Source organism: Akebia trifoliata, chromosome 16, assembly GCF_017979445.1.
Source record: "Akebia trifoliata isolate Shusen 1 chromosome 16, ASM1797944v1, whole genome shotgun sequence".
In the NCBI taxonomy this organism is placed as follows: Eukaryota; Viridiplantae; Streptophyta; class Magnoliopsida; order Ranunculales; family Lardizabalaceae; genus Akebia; species Akebia trifoliata.
In genome coordinates, this window is record NC_141390.1 from 19,846,870 (window position 1) to 19,863,130 (window position 16,261).

General features: G+C 33.9%; 1 long non-coding RNA gene and 1 pseudogene across 10 annotated transcripts in view; one reads left to right on the forward strand and one right to left on the reverse strand.

The window, feature by feature from the left end:
- Window positions 1-1,987: 1,987 nt before the first annotated feature.
- LOC147382759 (dynamin-related protein 4C pseudogene) lies at window positions 1,988-4,815 on the reverse strand (annotated as a pseudogene).
- Window positions 4,816-8,195: 3,380 nt separating this feature from the next.
- Window positions 8,196-16,261, forward strand: part of LOC147382760 (uncharacterized) — a 61,492-nt gene continuing 53,426 nt past the window's right edge. For 3 of the 10 annotated variants that reach the window (XR_015173277.1, XR_015173279.1, XR_015173281.1), the window contains exons 1-3: window positions 8,196-8,687; window positions 8,773-8,854; window positions 8,960-9,039. This is a non-coding gene — a long non-coding RNA (uncharacterized LOC147382760). Of the gene's footprint in view, window positions 8,688-8,772; window positions 8,855-8,959; window positions 9,040-12,887; window positions 12,961-16,261 lie in introns of all 10 variants that reach the window. The other 7 variants (XR_015173278.1, XR_015173280.1, XR_015173283.1 and 4 more) reach the window with 5 other exon arrangements.

Genomic DNA, 16,261 nt, shown 5'->3' on the forward strand with positions numbered 1-16,261 from the left:
TGGAATAATAAAATTTATGTTTTTTTTAAAGAGTTTTCTTTCTTTTCCAATTAATTGGTATTTTGTGTGAAAGAACGTGTTTTTGACGCCAAATTGTTCGGTATTCTTTTGAGAAACAATAAACTAATTGGAAGAATATTTTTTCCCCTGCATTAGTTAGTATTAGAACTTGCGTTGATTGCATAGCTTGTTATTCTCGTCGAGATGCCTCGAAGAAGACGGTCGGTTCAACACGATACTACACTAAAAGATATAATGCGCAAGGTTTTTTTTTTTTTCATTCTAATCCTATCTATGATTAATATGATGATAAAGTTGAGGAATAGGAAGTTGTTTATGAATATATGGAGGAGACTTTAGCCCCACCACAAGTTTCTTAACATCCAAATGCTAATCTTATGATGGTTCTCTTTGCAACAATATCCTTCACAGCGTGCACGATGAGTGAGAATTAATTTATGGTATGGTAATCGATAGAGGAAGATTAAGGAATGTTCTTTCAAATAATTTTTTTTTCCAAATTACAAATAAATACTCAAATTCATCCACACTCTCTTGGTTCAAGAAAGGTTATGCTAACCTTGGGTCCAAATTTAGCAAGGATTCCAATCTTCTTACAATTGCAAAGTTCACCTATCATCTCGTTGCATTTTGGCTTGGTTTGGCTTTTAGTAAGCTAGGAGTAGATACATATTTTTTTATCATGTTTCAACTATAGTCAAAATCATATTAGATGAGTTCATCGATGTATATCCTGAAGAGTTAATATTCAAATGGTCTCTAGATTGGCAGCCAATTATTGGGTACAACAAGTTGAACTTAAAAGCAATTGAACCATATTCTTCAAACAACGACTCCTTGAACTCTAGGATGAGTTCTTTTCAACTAGGGGAGAATGATGCAACGAAACAAACCCAAGTGGGGCCATGAATCGGGATGAGGGACGGGTTTAGAACAATTTGAGAAGATCTATTCTTGAATGGAAACGTACAGATCTTCAAGATCCATAGAATTCTATGGACTTTTCGTTTTTAGGCTTGATTCCTACGTTTACCATATTTTTTAGGCACTTTTCTATTTTAGTAAAATTTTGTTTTGTTGATAACATTAGTTATAGAAGTCAGAATCATGCATCGTCAGTTTCCACTTATTTCTAATGTTATGTAGTACCAATTTCCATCCTTAGGTCAATTTTACTAATTTTAGTGATTTTTTTTATTTTGGATATTTTTCGTATTTTTGTAGGAATAAGATTCTTTTATATAAATAGTATTGTAACTCCAATATGGGGGGGGGGGGGGATGATGTAGGGCATTAGAAGAATAAAATTTTTAAAACTCAACACAAAGATAAACTATGAAGTTTATTAATTCTCAAAAAATCGCCTATTACATAGAAAGCTAGTCCTTTTTTAGAGCAATGATTTTTAAATAATGGAAGTAAGAAAATTACTAAAAATGGAAATATTTGTGTTAACCACGAATTTGGAAATTACTAATCAAGACGAATCTAAAGCAACAAGCGGAATTAAAAATGGACTTTCCTAAAGAAGTTATAAGAAAAACAAAACTTTTCTAACATGGCAAACATACTAATTTGAGGGCCTAAACGATGGAATTCGACCAAAATCCGTCATAGGCGATCAGGTTGTGAATGGTATTGACCGGTTGGCCGTTTCTGATTGAACTAGGGTCTTCTAGAGTCCTTTTGATGAAGTTGGATTTTGGCCTATTTTCTCTCCCATGCTTCGAGATAGATATCTGCCATTTCCTGTATTGTCTCAGGGGGGAACATCTTTTTGATTAATAAAATTTATGTATTTTTAGAGCGTTTTCTCTTTCTTTCTTTTTAAATTACTTAGTATTATGTGTGAATCAACAAGTTTTTAAGTCCAATTGTTTGATATTTTTTAATAATCAACAAACTAATTAAAAATTATTTTTCACCCTTCGACAATTTAACATTTCTAAAATGGGTTAAGCTGTGAATTAGTAAGATGGATGGGTCATCTGAAGATTGAACTCAGTGATGAAAGAAAAAAAAACAAGTTTTATAATAACAGAAAAAGACATGGACCACTTCTAGTGTGCTCACAAACTTAAGACGAACAATATAACAAAATAAAACCAGAACCACAAAACAGCACAATCTCCACCACGCACTAGCTCCATTGTGACGAACAACATAAAAAAATACAACTAGAAACACAAAGCAGCACAATCTCCGCCACTGTCATGCACTACCTCCATTGCTTCTTACACATATCATAACACACAGTCATACTATATAAATAGTAATTTGTCTGCGTTGAGACACATTCTGGGCTTGTTAGACCCATGGTGTCTAACGCAACAATTCTATAATGGTTTAGTCTGATTCATACCTGGTATAATGGGCTTGACCGTCACACAACCTAGGTGGGCATCAAATTGACATATGTTGCATCGATACAGCCAGTGGTTTGACTCGAGTGTTTGGCATATATTGCAGGAGAAGGTTTTGGTTTGGTTGGCAGGGCAGAAGGCGAGGTTGAGAGGGTGAAGGTGGGACGAGTGAATGAGTGAAAAGGGCGTGAAAGCACATTGCATGTGAATGTCAAGCTTGCAAGGGCTGCAATGGTAGCAGAAGCCATCACCTTGTTGTCCACATGCATCACACTTGAATTTGCCTTCTGGATAGGCCGGGTAAGGGAGGAAGATGAGGTTGTGGTTGGGATCTGCAGGGTGGTTGATGGGCTTGCATCCTTTCCACACAACTTCTTTGGATTCCTTAAGTAACTTAATACTCTTGTTCAGCTTTGCACGTCTGGCAGTAATACAATGTGGTTCCTCCATCATGCTTTTAATCCCTCCATTGCCTGGCTGCATTATCTCGTTCACAATCTCCTTCTCCATCTCTTTGTTCACAAGGGTCTGAACACTGAACAGAAGATGATGTCCCAAATTATCAACTAACCTTTTCAAAACAATCTTCCAATAAGCAGTTAGTCTCATTTTGATTTCGAATGCTTCCTGTAACACCGAGGGATCCACTCTCAGATGACCAACATCGACTTCTCCAAACACTTCAAATTTGAACTTTGTCGGTTTGCTTGGATCATTAATGACCTGGATGAAGTCCTTCTGTTGTGCCATGAGACCATTCAATGTTGACACGTATTCCGGATTAGAAGTATAATCTATGAGCTTTTCCATCTCTACAATCTCAAGCACTCGATCAATGGAGCGATCTCTCATCTTTGAAATTAGATTACGTGCGGCTTTTATTGTAGAAGAATGAAGGTGAGGGTAACATTCCGAGTGAAGCAACAACACGCGTACAATCACACATTCCATGTAACTCCAAGCCTTCTTAACGAATTCAACTGGCTTGTGCGATACTTCCTTCACTTTTGTCTGTAAGATATTGAGGAATGCTGCACGAGGAAGAAAATTTGGACGTCCAGTCCCTTTTGTTTCCTCTAAAATTCTAATTTCCTCTATTAAAAATTCCTCTGTGGAGAGCTTCTTACCGGACTTAGACTTCAGTTCTTCAGAGAACTCATTGAGCATTTGTGCCATTCGAGCAGCACAGTGCATCTCTTTTTCATCAAGGTAATCATCGAATTCTCCTCTGATGAAGATTTTGTTCAGAGATTCCTTTGCAGATCCCAGAATCTGCATAAAAGCCACCATTGAATCAGCAGCAGAAGAAAAATTCTGAGGCATTCGTTTCAGATCAGATGCAATCTGACTCAACTTCTCATCGATCTTCTTCACAATATCAGGCAAGCAGTTGGATATGTTATTTGCTTGGATTTGGACAAGTTTTTTAGACAAAACAGGGATACCAAGGATAGATTTATCCATCTTAGAAAGAATTGGGTCAGTTTTAAACAGTCTGTCTTCCTCTTTCATAGTGTCTTCAAAGGTCTCACCAAAGCCACGATTCCTCACAAAGACATAACCAAGCCCAGTACCAACATATTCAGCAGTGATTTTCTCAAGCCGCCCTTCAGGAGCCTCATCAACTCTAGTAATAACAGCCAGTGTCCTCTCACCAGTTATATCTGCTTTCCGCGACATCTTATACGACTCACAAGTCGAGAAATCAGTGGTAACGATAAAACATTGAGGATTATACACTCTTTAGGGCTTATATACTCCATTATAATATTAGAAAGTTGCTCATATGCGTCGTCAGGTTGGCCCTGAACAGGTACTCGAGTAATACTTGGCAAATCAACCATGGTGAGATCAGGAACACTTTTCTTTTTGACAGTAAGAGTCAAGGGGGTGTTAAAGATAGATTTACCATCACCTGTTAATTCATCAGTAGCATCGTAAATAGCTTGGGAGATGTTGGCTTCATCGCTGGTGACAACCTTGCCTACATAATCCAACTGAAATTCTGGCTTTGTTGTTGGGTGGTTTTGCAGGCGCATTATGAGGGGGACGCGAGTGGAGAGGCTTTGGCGGCGAGAGAGACTGATGCCAGCTAGGCATTCGAGCACCCTTGATTTGAATGATGATTGATCGCCTACGACGACAATGGTGGGAAGATCTATGCCTTCTTGCATGATTTTTTTGTTGCGAAGATTATCGACGACATCGAGAAGGGGTCGGATTCTGTCATTGAAGTTTGAAGAAAGAGGTGCAGTAACTACTGTGGGCCGAGTTTCGTCATTGCTGAGACTTATTTTCCCCATTCTCTAGTGAAGAAGTGGATGCAAAGCGATTATGAGAGTGAAATTGAACAAGAGAGGTGAGGGAAAGAAGTTGCTTAGTTCATGCTTTATAGATCACTCCTTGGAGGATTTTATAGTGGTTGTCTCTCATTTTTATTTTTATTCCGAGTTACTTTTTTTTTCTTGTTTTTTTTTAAGTGAATAGAAGTTTGTACTCTAAACAGAGATTCAGTAAATCTAGCCTTACTCTTTTTCTTTTGTACTGTGATAGAGAATTTTCTCTTTTGTACCGTGATAGCCTTACTCTGTTATTACTTCATTCTCTTCTTTTTGGCTCTTTTTTCCTTTCTTCTACCACAGGTTCTCTCTCCTTATTTTTTTTTTTTACCTTTTTAATTTTTACATTCCTTATCTTTTTATCGTCCTGTTGTTCTCTTTTCTTCTGTTCTCCTTTCTTTTCCTTACCTTCTTTACTTCTCTCCTAAGTTTTAAATTCGTTTTATCAATCTCAAACTCGGCCATGTCAATCTAAAGTAAGTTGAATTTCCAGTTCACTCGCCACTGAGTTCGTCTGAACCAACCCATTGAGTCCATTTGGAAACATTACAAGTTACACAATTACATTTCTTGGAAAAAAATATCAAGGGGTCAGGAGGGAGCAGAATTTGAAGTGACGATCTCCCTAAATCTTGCTGATTTATAGAAGTGAACGTCTCCCTACTTTTCCAAACAAAACCTGCTATCTCGCCAATTTTTATCAGCGAGATCATCACTTAGAAAAAAAAAAAACCTTCGATGTCACTAGAAATATTTTTGGAATTAAAATGAACAGTGAGTTGGAATGGGAACTACTTCAAAAGTTTGACTTGACCCAGAGGGCATCAGGTTGAGTCCAATTTTGCGAGTTTTAAAACTATGTCTGCCTAATTTGCTCCCTCGTCTCTTCCTTTCCTTCTTTCTCTCCCACATTTAATTTCCCTATTTTTGTTTTGTTTTCTTCTTTTTCTTCTTTGATTCTACTGTTAAAATGTATGTCCATTGAACCCAAATTATTTTATAATTATTAACAACTTGGCATAAAATTTTATATGAAAGTAACGAATGTTTTCAAACTTGAATCTAAAATTTAGACATTTTGGTTAGAGAATAAAATAAATCATATTATGGTACATGAGATACATGTATTATGTAAACATATCTCATTACATGAGGAAGGATATCTATTAAGATATTGATTTTACATTAGGAATATCTTTATATTAAGCTACTTTCTACCCCTTAGTTGATATGAGATAATTATTAATACGCTATTAGAGTTTATGAAATAATCAAATCCAAAACTTTTTTAAGCGAAAAATTCAGAGGTTTCAAAAATCAAAACATTATTCACCAATCGATCGGTTTTTTGCTTACTTCGATCGATCAGACCTTCAGAGTTTATTTATCAGTATATAAAAAAACAAATTTTATTTTGCTTTTAAAAATTAAACCATAGTTGAACTTTCATAATAAATATTTTTTAATCACCTAAAGCAAATTTGGTCTCTAGGTCACTTACCATCCTAATTCATGGAATTAAGTGGTTCGAATCTTCCTCGTGCTACATGTTTGATCTTCTACTTTGAACTTCCACAATTCTTATTTGTAAACAGAACTACACCAACAATTAATTTCCTAACAATATTCCAAGTAAAGCAGTTAATAATATGTTTTGTTTGGGCTTTTGTTCAGTAATTTGTAAGTTACTGTTCAGATTTTTGAAAAATGGGGATGCCCTCTATCTATAAACAGTACTCTTGACTTTCAAATTTGTTCTTTCGAAATCGTAAAACGATGGTATTATTGAAATTAATACCAATGGCTCCCTTTCAATGGGGACCGGCATTGAGTCTATAGGGACTGATTCCAATGGCCATTTTGATGTAGGAGCTTCAAGGAAACTATTGGGCACTTTATATAATTATTCTTTAAGTAAATGGAAACCATTCGAATCCGATGCAGGTATATCTGAATTCAAAAAAATTAAAGATATCCAAAATTGAATCCGAATCCGATCGGATGTCGTGATGGCATCCTTAATTCCAAACACATAAACCCTAAACTCCGAAGACGTCATGTGGAGTTGAGAGTGGATGAGAAAAGAAAAATGGGAAGAAATCTTTGAATTTTTACAAAAGTAATATATGATAAAACATATTAATTTTATTAAGCAACCAGATCATCATCCGAATCCATATCCTAGAACATTTCGAACATTGAAATAATATCTGAATCCAACTTAGAATCCAATTTTTCGAATACTAATCCAAATTCGGATTTGAATTTCAACTATCCATTGATAGGCCTAATTGTACCACACTCCATTGTAAATGAGGGACATTGTTGTCTTTTAAAAATAAATAATACTTTATAATTTAAGATCAATCCTTGCAAAACAAGGGTGATCTTATCATTTACATTTCATTTTCCATCAAAATCATGATACTTATTTGGCTTCATTCAGAACTAGATCCTTAATTCTTTATCAATTTTTATCTTTTGCAAAGATTGAGAATATGATATGGTAAATAAACGTTAAAATTAAAGGTTATAATCACCTTTTATTGACATTTGGGGAAATGTTAATATATTTGTAAATTGATAATATATTTGGAAAAGTATATTAACATTTCCAAACATAGGTCCTTTTTTTTTTTTTCCTGTATTATTAACCTTTAAACCAACGATATTTGGAAAAATATTTAACATTTCCAAATTAAGGGACAAGATGTTAATTCACTATCCTTTGTCTATGGGCACCTTAATTAAGGAACAATATATTTGGAAAAATGTATTAACATTTCCAAATTTAATATTAATCCTATCCCTTAATTAAGGGACAAGATGCTAATTCACTATTCTTTGTCTATAAGCACCTTTATTACCAATGAGATTAAGGGGAGATTACTAGCTAACTAAATCCAAAAGAGCCCATGGATCGGAGGAGTGTCAAGAGGCAAGGCTTCTAAAGCCTTCTTGAGAGAGGATGACATGTGGCTTAGATAAGAGTTCTAGAAAATTATTTGAGGGCAAAATTGTATCTTTAAGATCAAAGATATTGCCAAGATTGTATATTTTTTTTATATGGAAACCCAGGGAGCATCCCTACCTTTTGGTGACACAAATCTCCTTGAGGCTGCACGCACCTTCCCACCTAGTCATATGTTACGACCCGTAAGTAGTCACATTTACCGTGGAAGGGTGTATAAAATTCAAAGGCACTATCCAGTCGCTTCCTTACCATCTCCGCTAACCCCCAGTGGGTGCCAAGAATGTATTGAAAAATCCCTTAAACTCATCCTTAATTATGTGGGCAAAGAGGGGATTACACATCTTCTATGATCTCTTCGTATTTAATTACCTAAGAGATAAGGTATGGTAATTTTCCTTACTATCTTAAAATTGGGGCTTAATTAGGATCCTAGAGTCATAGGATCATGCCACTTATCACCCCCTCTCAAGACTGTGCCAACTGAAAAAGGAAAGGAAATATTTCCTTGTTAGATCTAGGAATGAGCTTTCACACTACAAAAAAGATAAGAATTAGAGGTCAAAAATAAGGGCGTTTATGTAAAAAGCCTTAAAAATAAGCAATTTGTTTGCGTTTTATAGGAAAACGCCTCAATAACCCACAACTTTTTTTTCTCTATAAATGTCGATCGATTATTAATGGCGTCTTCTCGTAATAGCCATGAAATCAAGAGCCATGGGAGGTGATATTTCAAAAACCGCCGGAAATTTTATAGATTCAAATCTAATGCCGATCGATTAAAGGTGTTTCCAACGGAAACGCCTCTGAAGAAGGACGAACCGAGGGTTTTTTTCTTTGCAAAATATGAGGTGATTTTCTTCAATCGCCCAGGCATTTCCAACGGCCATTTAGTGAACCACCATTAGAAACCCCAAATCAAGGCTCCGCCATTACAGAGACGACGAATCGAGGCGTTTTCAACATGGATTCTTCGCGGGTTCCAATTTGGCAGTAATTTTTCATTTCCTCTTCTCCTCCCTCACTCTCTCCCACTCCCACTATATATTTATGTCCCATTCTCTAATGATTTATCAAGGTTGAAGAAGAAGAAGAAAAAGAAAAATAAGAAGAAAGGAGGATTTTTTTTCAAAACCCCAATCTGTCGATAGTTGGAACAGGTAATTTTTTTTTCCCATTTTCTCTGTATCAATTGGTTTGTATGAATTTTTTTTTTAATTGTTAGGGTACAACATTAATTCGAATTAATTTAATTTTTTTTTCAGAAAATTTTATTTACAGTATTTGGTTGATCCGAGAGAACCAAATCTCCAAAATTTTCGTTGTATTGTTCTCTCTAAATCATGTAAGTAGTCACCCCTCTTCTCAAACCCTTTGTTGCTGTATTTTTCAATTTTTTTTAATATTTCTTTTAATTTGTTTATGTTTGATGGTCAACTGAATAGTCCGGATTACTGTCATGGGGTTGCCTTTACGGAAGAAGTTTTCTGGGATGGTCTTCTCTACCTCCCTATCTTCTCCTCTTTTTCTAATAAAATTATCTTTGTCTATCAGAAAGAAAAAAAAATCAATCATCAACGAACTTAACATTATGAATTAGTGGCAAATGTAATTATTTGATAAAGAATGACCTACTATTATGAATGAGTTGATTCTGCAAGATTCATTCGATTTCATACCTATTGTAAATTAGATTCATTCTATAATGCATACCTAAAGATGTATCTATTTTACAGGAAGAAAAATTAAAAAAAAAAAAAAAAAATTAATTTTCCTAGCATTTCTCCTATTTACTTTCATTTTTCATATTGATATATTCCATATTTTTCGGAAAGAATTTGATAGCTCTTTGTGTCTGCTTTATGGTTTTGTTCTTATTTGCTTCCTTCCCCCTTTCTTCATTTATTATTTATTTTAATTTTTTTCTAATAAGCTTCACTTCTATTCCTCCCCTGTGCTCATTTTGTAAACTTTCCTTAAATAATTAAAAAAAATTGTTAGATAAAAAATCATATAGCTATTTTCTTTTTGGTATGTGTAAGCATCAGTGAATGAACTTTATGATAAATTTGGCAACTTATAAGAAGTTGTGTTTCCATATATTTGAGAACTGTACATATAATTGAATTATGTTAACACATTGGGGAAGCTTCATTTCTTTTCACTCCCAATGTTTCTTTTTTGTTCACTTATGCCCTCTTGGTTTCCTACTTTTCTCATTGTTCACTTCTTTCCTCACCTTTGGTCCCACCTTAAATGATACATTAATTATGCTTCCATATCAATCCTTAATTCCTTAACTGTACATATAATTGAATTATGTTTATTTTTACTTTATTTTTTTCACTCCCAATGTTTCTTTTTTCTCAGTGTTCAATTTTTTTTTTCTAATAAGTTCATTCACTGATGCTTACAATTCTGCTTTCATATATCACATACATTAATTATGTGATATATGTGATCATATATCACATAGCAATATGATCACACTTGCATCAAAAGTGGTTATATGCCAATTCATATACCTTGGCTATGGCATATGATAGGATTATATATCACTAATCCTAACTATCATATTGGCCCATTTTAATTAAAAAAACGAGTATGAATTACAACACCATCAACACAAAAGGTTGCCTTGAATTTGTAATCAAAGTGATTTTTTTTGGGTTTTTAAAGATATTTTGTTCATCAAATTGGGTGTTTTTTATCCCAATATTTGAAATCTACTAAGTAGGAGTTATTGAATCTGTTGAACAATCTATAAGAAAGTGTAAGATTAATTTGTACCTTAGCTTACTTCTCTCGTTTTTTGTAACTAGATGTTTTGTTATGGTATAAACATTATTGAGTTGTTTATTGGCAATATAATTTTCTTGATAAAGTTAGGGAAGTACAAATCTGATTTTGTCTATGTATATATTTTTTTTGTTAATAATACATGCAACTTGCAACTGAGTTGCAAATACATGTATAAGACTCACAGCTTGCAGCTGAGTTGTATTATATTCTTATTGTTCAAATGTGTGTGTGCACTTTTACGTGTTTTAGTTGCTATTGATTGATGGAGTGTTCAAATAGTTGTTATTAGTAGTTGTCTTGTTTTCAATTTCATTTATGGAAGTTTCTATTGTTGTTACTCAATTAGTAGTTGTCTTGTTTTCAATTTCATTTATGGACGTTTCTATTGTTATTACTCAATTAGTAGTCATGTTTTCTATTGTTGTTATAAGAAAAGTTGGAAAGTTGTTTTATTTGTTTTTCTATAGATGAAAACGAGAAATGAAATCAAGAAACCTCACATAAGAAATTCTCATTGATGGGAGGAACTAAAAATAGAATGAACAAATTCTGATTAAAATGATTAGAAAACACATTAAGTTGGAAATTCCAATTTGATTGCCCCCATATACTAGCAACCAAATTTTTTTTACACTACAGATATTTACATGTTTGCAGTTTGAAATGTTGGACTGTAAACTATAGAAGGGAAAATAAGCATGAGATTCACCCATTAGATTCCAAACATTTGTTTGCCTAAGTTGTTTCTAAAAAACTGATTTCTACATATTCTCTCTTCGATTCTATTTGGTAAAAATCTGTCCCCCTCCCCCTAAAATGAAAAAAAAATAAAAAAAAAAACTTAAGCAATGCTATAGTTCATGGACACAATTTAGTCAAAAGTTAAAAAAGAAAACTATGCTAATGTAAGCAATACATCTGTGTGTTAAATCACATCTTCTTGAATAGAAAGTGTGTTGAATCACAACTATAAAACTCAATGAGTCAATTTGGTGACTTAACTCAACTAAATCGATGTGAGAGTCACAAAACAACTCGATTGGTCACCTTCATAGTGAACTATATGCATATCTATGCAACAATAACTCAATCAAAAACTAAATTAATATTTTGATGAATAACCCAATTCAAACTCAGCTAAAGTAAGCCAAGTTTACTCCTTTTGTATCTTATAAATCAATTCAAGTTGAATCCTTAAGATCATACTTTTCAAAAACAACACAAGAACACCATAGCAATGTTAGAAACATGGTAGTTGACCTACCTAGCATGCCCATTCTAATAATGATTTTACGTAGAGTTGTCCCTTAGTTTCTAAAAGTCATGAGACTGAAGTGGAAATACAAGAAACTATGTAAGAAGCAATATTTATAACAATGATTATCTACTTGTAAGCAATTAAGCATTTGGTTAACAATAAGCCCTTAGTTAGTCCTATAATACTATAAATACGAGAAAATATGAAACTACTCAACTAAGCAAAGACACCAAAATTTCTTAAACTTGACTAGATTATGGGGAACAAAAGTGTCAATGCAAAAATAGAAAAACCCTTTCAGCATTAACTTATTCTTTCTCTACTTTGTTATTGGGACACTAAATTTCCATAAAGGCATTTCCTTTAACTATAAAAATATCTCCTAAGGAATAACAATCTGGAATCCCAAAAATTCAAAATACCTTATCAATGTAAAGTTTGTTACAAACTATGGTATCCAATCTTATGATTCTTATGAATTTTAATGTCAAGAACATATAAACCTTAAAACAAGATATAGCGAGATCACTGGTATTTATTCTTCATAGAATTCATAAGTCTTGCTCCTATCTGGTTCACTAATTAATAAGTCACCCCCTCGGAAAGTCTACACTAAGTTTTTGTAAACATGAACATCTTCATATTCATGTTAATCTCCTAATGTATTAGCTTTTCAATGCCTATAAGCCTGTGAGGGTGGTTAAAATTTTCAGAATGGGCTGATTTTTTGGGAGGATGATCTACTCATCACAAAGATCATCCTCACCCAAAATTAGCAAATTCCAAAACTTTAACCTATATAAGACCAAATAATTCGGCTATATGGGTTGCCTTAATTAATTCGTGGTGTACTTTTATAGTTTCCTTATTAGATGTGATGTTGATTTCTATTCTCATTGATCTTATGAACAATAATAGGTACATTGTATAGATGTTTGGCTTTTAAATTTCTTATACTCAATCATAGTAATGAGTTTGGTATACTTGGTTGATTCATACCTTAAGTAGTTCTAAAAATACTTCATGGACGATAACTAATCTCGTCTTTTACTTGGAGGCAAGTATGAAGTTTTAGGAATGTTGTGATATATAAGTTAGAATATATGTGACTCTTTCTCGTTTCTCCATTTTAGTGTCAGTTTCTTTGATGGATGCTAGATTCACAAACACACTCCTAAGGGATAAGAGTTGGATTCATAAGTCGAGGTATGTTCACATTTGATAGCTTATTAAGTTTAATGTGAGAATGTTACACCGTTTATATATTGATTGTACAAATATGTTGAATGTCTTAGGATTAGCCAAGAATATATTGAAGGGGTAAAAGAATTCATTGAGTTAGTATTTAAGCATGGAGCCATTGTTAATGGGAAGTTGAAGTGTCCATGTCCGAAATGTAACAATGTGTTATATGATCTGTTTTGGATTCGATAAGAATTATACTAGATGGTTCTTCCACGGTGAAGATATTGGATCATCATCATCAAGAGAGTGGAATTTAGATTCAGATGTGGGATCAAACGTGTAAAGTATGGGAGATGAAATGGGAAATCTTTTAAATGATATTTTTAAAATCCCCAACGCAAATTGTGATATGGGTAGTCGTATGCACACAATAAATAGTGAGTTAAATGCTGAAGCTAAAAAATTTTACAATCTGATACGTGATAGAGATAAATAGTTGTACCCTGGTTGTACAAAACATACCAAATTATCTTTCACTGTCAAACTATTTCACATAAAGTGTCTTAGTGGATGGAGCAACAAATCATTTACAATGTTACTTGAATTGTTGAGGGAGGTACTTCTAGATGGGTCGACATTGCCAGAAAATTTTAGTCAGAAAAAAACATCATATCAGATTTAGGTCTCGACTATATTAAGATCCATGCATGCCCCAACAATTGCATGGTATATTGGAAGGAGACCAGTGAGAAACAAGAATGTGATACATGCGATGCTTCAAGATGGAAAATGGAAGGAGATGATCCAAGGGATAAGAACAAAAGTCCGACTAAGATATTACGATATTTTCCTTTAAAACCAAGGCTACAAAGACTGTTTATGTCAACCAAAATTACTTCTAACATGAGATGGCATGACGAGGGTCGTACGAAGGATGGTTTGTTAAGGCACTCGACAGACTCATTAGCATGGAAATATTTTAACAATAAAAATCCGTCATTTGCTATAGACAGTCGTAATATAAGGCTTGGATTGGCTAGCAACGATTTTAACCCTTTCAAGACGATGAGCATTTCTCATAGCACATGGCCTGTGATTCTTATTCCATATAATTTACCCCCGTGGATGTGTATGAAACAGTCAAAAATAATCTTATCCCTATTGATCCCTGGTCCTAGTAGTCTTGAAAATGACATAGATGTTTACATGAGGCCTCTGGTGGAAAAATTGAAAAAATTGTGGGAATGCGGAATAACGACGTATGATGCATAAAAAAATGAGACCTTTTAGATGCATGCAGCTTTGATATGGACCATTAGTGACTTTCCTGGTTATGCAATATTATCAGGTTGGAGCACAAAATGGAAACTTGCGTGTCCTACTTGCAATAAGGATACATGTAACCGATATTTGAATAAAGGAAGAAAACATTGTTATATGGGCCATCGTCGTTTTTTAAAACCACACTATACGTTTCAAAAGAAAAAAAAAATTATTTGATGGCACGATGGAAGATAGAATTTCACCATTTGTTGTGTCTGAAAATGACATTATAAATTTGTTGAACGGGATTGCGTTTAAGTTTGGGAAACAAATTGGGAAGAAGCGATCGAGACAAGCACAAGATGACATAATGCCAGATAATTGGGAGAAGTTAAGCATATTGTTCGAATAGCCATATTGGAAGAATAATTTATTGAGATATAATCTGGACATGACGCACATTGAAAAGAATGTGTGTGATAATATAATCGGTAGTTTGTTGAATCTCGAAGATAAATCAAAAGATAACTTAAAGGCTCGTTTGGACTTGGTAGAAATAGGCTTGAGGGACACACTTCACCCGCATATAGTGTCTACGACGAATAAAGTTTATTTGCCAACTGCTTGCTTTTCCATGGACAAACATGAGAAAGAGTTGTTTTGTAAGCTATTGAAGAGTCTGAAGGTTATAGATGGGTATTCTTCCACTATCACAAGACGTGTCAATATGAAGGAGCGTAAATTACTGGTTTGAAGAGTCACGACTCGCACGTCTTAATGTAACAATTGTTGCCATTGGCTATTAGACGATCACTGCCTAAGAATATCGTTACAATTATCATTGAATTATGTAATTTCTTTCATGAATTATATCGTAAAGTATGTAATGTTCAGGAGTGATATCGACTTGAGGAACGCATTGCGCTCACGTTGTGTAATTTAGAACGAATTTTTTCACCTGCATTCTTTGACATTATGGTTCATCTACCGATCCATTTGGCTAAAGAAGTAATATTAGGTGGTCCTGTTTAGTATCGTTGGATGTATCCAATCGAAAGGTGCGTACTATTAAAAGTAATGATGATCTTAGCTCAAATTACTTTCAAACAATTATCTCATAAATTATGTTTATTTTTATATAGGTATTTGTACAGATTAAAATTTTATGTGTGAAACAGATCTCAACCTGAAGGATGCATAGCTGAAGGATACTTGACTGAGGAATGTCTTACATTTTGTTCAAGATATCTACATAATGTTGAGACAAGATTCAATATACCAATTAGAAATTACGATGATTGTGCGATAAGAGGCGTCGTTATATTTCATTTGAGGGAATTGGAAAGAGAACATGCACATCGCTACATACTGTTCAATAACAAGAATGTTACGTGTTACATAGAATAAGAGAATTTTGTTTGAATCATTTAAGTTATGCACAAGTGTATATATATATATATATATATATATATATATATATTATATGTTAGTTTGCTTTTATCATAGTTTTTACAATTTTTTTTAATTCTATTTAATTATGTTTTGATTGAAACATGTTGGGAGTCTCTAAGCAATTTAAGAGCATTGGTAACATGATGCAAGGCGGTAGAAGTACAAATTGAAGAAGCCGTGACATTTATTCATTTACAGTCGTGGCATCTAACACAGACAACAGGTCATGTTCTCACAGTTCAAAGAGGTCGTGGCTTAACTCTTCTCAGGCCAAGGCATGAGTCCGTGACAGAACTAATCAGAAATATAAAAATGCGGGCCATGGCATGATATTCTACTAGACCTCGGCTCAAACTCATACCCAAATAGAAAAGGGTTACACTTACCCTAATATTTCTAATGTTACACAATTTCACAACCAACCATCTCTTCGTGCCTCAACGATAGAAAACTTTTCATCTCTCTACCTCTTCTCCAACATTATTCTTATTTCTCCCTTTCAATATTCAAGGGTGGTTAAAGAGAAATTAAATCCATGAGCACGATTTCACCAAATTTCAATAGATATTTCAAGTACTTTCTTTGTCGATTTGACCAAATCAAGTGA